The sequence below is a fragment of the Microtus ochrogaster genome, linkage group LG10, assembly GCF_000317375.1.
Source record: "Microtus ochrogaster isolate Prairie Vole_2 linkage group LG10, MicOch1.0, whole genome shotgun sequence".
Classification (NCBI taxonomy): Eukaryota; Metazoa; Chordata; class Mammalia; order Rodentia; family Cricetidae; genus Microtus; species Microtus ochrogaster.
The window spans coordinates 15365633-15370904 of NC_022035.1; positions in this window are offsets into that span (position 1 = coordinate 15365633).

The following is a 5272-nucleotide window of genomic DNA, read 5'->3' on the forward strand; positions in this document are numbered from 1 at the left end:
TATTATTTAACAGAAATAAAAATTGAAGCATAAAATTGTGACTATCTTAAAAGAGGTACCTGAGGCACAATAGCCTGAGCCACAGGAACTGATGCTTGCAATCAATTCAAATATCCAGTAGGAAGTGTTTGTGAAATCAAACCATACATCTGTACCCTCTCCAGTAGCAGAAAAATAAAGCGAACACATGAGACACCATGAATAAATTAGAAAAAGTTGGTGAACAGAGCAGCAGGCATGAAAGGTTAGATCTTACATGACTGAATACATCCAGCAGATAATCCAAAGCAATGAAAACAGAGAAGGAAATGGAACTCATCCAAAAGAACGTGAGGAACATGGACATTTTACCCATCTGAGTGTTCTGTTCTTGTTCATTGATTTTTCTCTTCAAGTTTTCACATTGAGAACTTTAAGACTACAAAAGCCCTATTCGTCAAATCTAAAACTGGTGGAAATCCTCCAAAATGTTATAGTCGGTTACATATGAATAAGTCTCCACTTCTGATGGCACATTGCATTTTCATCTTTTTTGCTTGATCCATGGATTTATGTGTCGTTGTGATAAGCTACATCAGCAATTGCCAGCCAGATGCCACTTTATGTTATTGACCTTTTTCCTAATGGAAAAAAATGAGCAAAGTTTTATTTCACTTTGCAACACACTGTTAATTAGAGGAGCACAGTGCATGGTCTCATTATGTGTTCTGAAATCAATCATGAAAAAGCAATGAAAGCTAAGTAGACTCTTCAAAATAGCTCAAATATAACTTACACTATGTAAATAGAACATGCAATTGACTCGTCTATTGTGCGCTCTCTGCGCATACCTCTTCCAACCCCACTATATTTCATCTGCAGTGTCATTGTAACTTATTTGAACTTTTTACCTGAATCTTCCTCTTATTCCTCTTTATGAGCCTTTCTAAAAAGTCTATTTACTTCTCCAGAATGCAAGTTCATATGGTGTAGGAAAACTGGGTTGTTAAAGGCATTATAGTGGCACACATAAGAAGCCCCAGCTACACACTATGCCTTCCACACATAAAGTATGAGACCGACATCGCCTAGACACACTAATGGAGGAAGAAAAACATGAGTCTGCACATTAACTAGAAAGCATTTGTTTTAAAGAAAGAAGGAAGCTTAAGGAGGCAGCTTAGTAACTTAAACTAGAGAACAAGCATTTAATGCACAGAGTCAGCTGTGAAAAGTTAGTCACAATGAGTCAAACACATGACCTCTCAGCAGCTGTGAATGATTGCACAAAACCTGTACAAAATCAAGCCAAAAAAAACCCGCATCATGAAGAGCACATGAAGTCATACCATGAGCTGAGGAGCTATTGGCAATTGATGGCTGATGCAAAAGAAGTCAGTTTTCTACACCCTCTAACAGGGTACCAAAACTATTGATGGCTGTATTCATAAGCACATACAGGCAAAAAGTAGCACTAAGGGGACTCAGGGGCCTAAGAAACGAGTGCATGGAAGTAGAAGAGAATTGTAGGGGATGGATAGGAAATCAATTAGAGGGGCAATGCCTTGGTAGGAAATCTGATAAAAACGTATTATAGATATTCTGAAATTCTCCAGCACAAAATGAAATTAAAACATACCTTTTATGTGACATTGATTACATTGATGTTATGTAAACATAAACAATGTTTCCAAGCAGTGTTAATGTGTTCATAACTGGCAGCTTCGCTTCTAATGGACTAATTATCTGATGTCATAAATAGCATATATGTCCTTTTGTTGAAATTTTGTGGTATCAATAAATTTATATTGGCATCGAAACAGACACCTCATTCTGGCATTTCACCAAAGGCATTCACTCCCACCTGAGAAGCATCAGTTTTCAGAAAGAGTTTAGATGCCTTCCTAATTTGATATGCAGCCTGCTTTTTCAAAGGCTAGATAAGCCCAGATTTTCTGCCATCCACTGAACCTGTCTCACCCTTATCCATTCATTATTCTAATCTGCTCCTAAAAGATAAATTCTGAATTTAAAAAGCCCAGCTCTCCAAAATTAATACCTTGGGGACTGCCCAGCAGCAGGAAGTCATTGTCAGACTATCCCTCAGAATGGTCAAGCAGATTTCTCTGGAAATGCTTAGGGCTTTCCCCTTCCAGTGTTCCACACCTTCTTAAGGTAATTTGTTTTTGTTTTTAATTTACACTCCATCACGTGTTTAACCACGCTTGCCCCACAAATTTAGAGCCTTTGCTAAGTGAACAGCCCCTTTGAAGTGACCCTTAAGGAGACACTTTTTCTTCCTCCAGATAAAGGAGGTCATTTAAAGCCATTTCCTTCACTTCTGGACTGACTGCATGCAGGACACAACAGAGCATTGTTACAGGAGATGACTGGCCAATGTTACCAGGGCCACTGGGACATCTTTGCAATCCAGAATAGGTGGTAGGCTGGGTGATCCCTAATGGAGCCTCTGAGTATATGTGAAACATTACTCTCTACTCAATCTGAGTTCAAGTGACAACATCTCTCTTACTCTTAGACAGCTGAAGGGGACTAATATAAACGCAAACAAAGACCAAGTCATGGGTTAACTTGGTGCCCACAGCATGATCTTTCTAACCTTGCCTCCAGTTATTGACCAGAGTTTCCCTCATACCATTTTAAAGCAAAAATCACAGCCTAAAATGTTTACTATTTTTAGACAAAGACTGAAATGTTGAAAAATAGACTCAAACCGCCGAACAATGTGACCAAGTGATATCTCAACAAAATGAGGCTACTAGGGTTTCCTGTGTCAGCTATGAATTTTTAAGACACCTTTCAGCAAAACTTTTGTTGATCTCATAGAATGACAACAGGATAAGGTCCATCATGATAAATAAGGTGAATAAAATTAAAGTAGACGTTTTCTTAGGGTGACAAATTCTATCTCTTTTGGATTGTTTTTGCTATGAGTCTTTGTAATTTAATGTGTTGATTTTATTCACTGTAAGGCATGTGAATTTTATGCCTTTAGAAAAAAGTCTGGAGATGTTTAATAGGTGAAAATATGCTGGCATTATTAAAGCTAATTGCCCAAAGATTTACAAGTGGAGACACATTTAAAGGCACAATCATTATGGTAATTGCTGCAATGAATACTGTGAACTTTTCAGTATATTGTTATGCAATGCCCTAGGGAGGTGTCATTTCTAACGCATTATTTTTGATATGGCATCCCTTAGACATTTGTTAGTGAATGCCAAATTTACTATCAAATACATGTTTCTATGATTATCTCTCATTCATTAAGTTAGCAATCATCAGTGAAAAATTATCATTCCAGCACCAGAGATCTAAATCACAATGTAGTTAAATTATGGACGATTCATTTAATATCAGGTCTAAAGAGACTGAAAAGCATTTAAAGGAGAAAAGATAAGCATCATGTTTTACTATTTTGAAAACTACAATTAGCTTATAAATACAAAAAAGGCACCTAAGCACTTTTATATCCGGTACAGTAGTTCCATAATCTTAATTGTATGCTGTACACACACACACACACACACACACACACACACACACACACACATATATATTCTTCCAATGACTGAAATTCAGTGTGCAATTCATTCTGAGGTAGCTGGTATTTAAATATCCAAGGATTTACATCCCGTGATGAGGTTATAGGTGGTGCCTGTTGTAAAGTCAGTTTTTACTTTGAGACATTTTTATTTAAATTGATCAAATTGACCTTAATCTTTTTCTCCCTCAGCTTGACTAAATTTGAGGCAGTCTCCTTCCTGACTCTAGGCCCCTGACTTCCCTTTACTTAAGAGAATTTACTCTGAAAACCTTGAAAATGTAAGTTCTTTCTGTGCCCTTTGAGATGTAAATCTATTGAAAAGCCTCTTACCAGCTTTCCAGCCCAGAAGTGTTTTTCTCAAGGATCTGAAACAGTTATTTCTAGCACCAGGCTCCAAGGGAAGTAGGACCCTGTGCCCACTTTCTATGAAGAGCGGGAGTTTCACTCTACAGATGCCTTGCTCAAAACCTTTCTTGTCATAATGAAACAAATTCACTTTTCATTGATGCCAACTTGCCACATAGTCACACTTTCCTTGATATCCTTGACCAAGGTAGAGACAGATTCTTCCATAGCGATCACAGTCACTGGTATTAACTTCTTGATTCTACGTTGCACATCACTTGGCAAATATAGCTAGTCGTATTCATTTCTCCCTGTCAGGGAGCTATTATAATTTAAAAGGAGATGTGACAGGTCCACGGGAAGGATCTGGTGGAGTATTAAGGAGATGGGTCCTGAGTGGAGAGAGTAAGCCTTCATGTTCCAGAGGAACTTCATTATGGGAGATGGTCATCATGGGTCTCCTGACAAGGATCTTAAAGATAGAGGCCGACCCTTAAGTCCCTGTAATATCAGGAGAGAGGCATAACCATGGCCAGACTGCCAAACATAAGCCTTGAAAAGATAAAGAATACATTCAGAGAACAATATGGGTGTCTAATCATATTGTTTTCCAGGGTTGCTGACAAATTTCATATCGCATGGCCGTGCCTAACCACCAGAACCTAACCACAGTGCCTAAGTATTGAACACTTAATATTTTTGTTTTGTTTTGTTTTGGTTTTGTGAATTGCACTCATTCTCCCATGGCCAATACATTCTTGGAATATTGTTATGATATCACCTCAGTAAGACCATGTTCTGTATAGTCCCAACTTACCCTGATGAATATATAGGACAGTCTCCTTTCTGTTTCTAGGAGACATCATTTAATAATCTGCACTGCATGGGTGAACCAGGATAGAAGGTTCCTTCATTGGTCCACTCAGGTACAGGTCATCCTCCATGCTAAGAGTGTAATAAGACAACTTCTTGTAAAATGGAGACATTCAGGGCAAGTAAAGTGTAGTTAAGGATAGGGCAACAACCTGCTCTCAAGAGAACATAATCACACTACTGGTATGTAGTAGGACATTGGAAGAAGTACAAAATTCCAAAATCTAAAACCCCTATCATAGTCCTCATTCTCTTTGATAAAAAAAAAAATCAAATGATATTAAAGCCTGTGGATCAACTGTATATTAAAAAGCTAATTTCATAGTTGAGAGCAGATCATTATGATTTCCTATAAAGAACATGGTTTCAGCTGTTTTGCACAAGGAGCCATGACACTAGTGATCCACCATACCTGTTGTCCTAAATCTTCACTCCCATTTCACTGCTCTCGCTGAACGGAGTTAGGACAAGAACTCAAACAGGGCAGGAACCTGAACACAGAAGTGT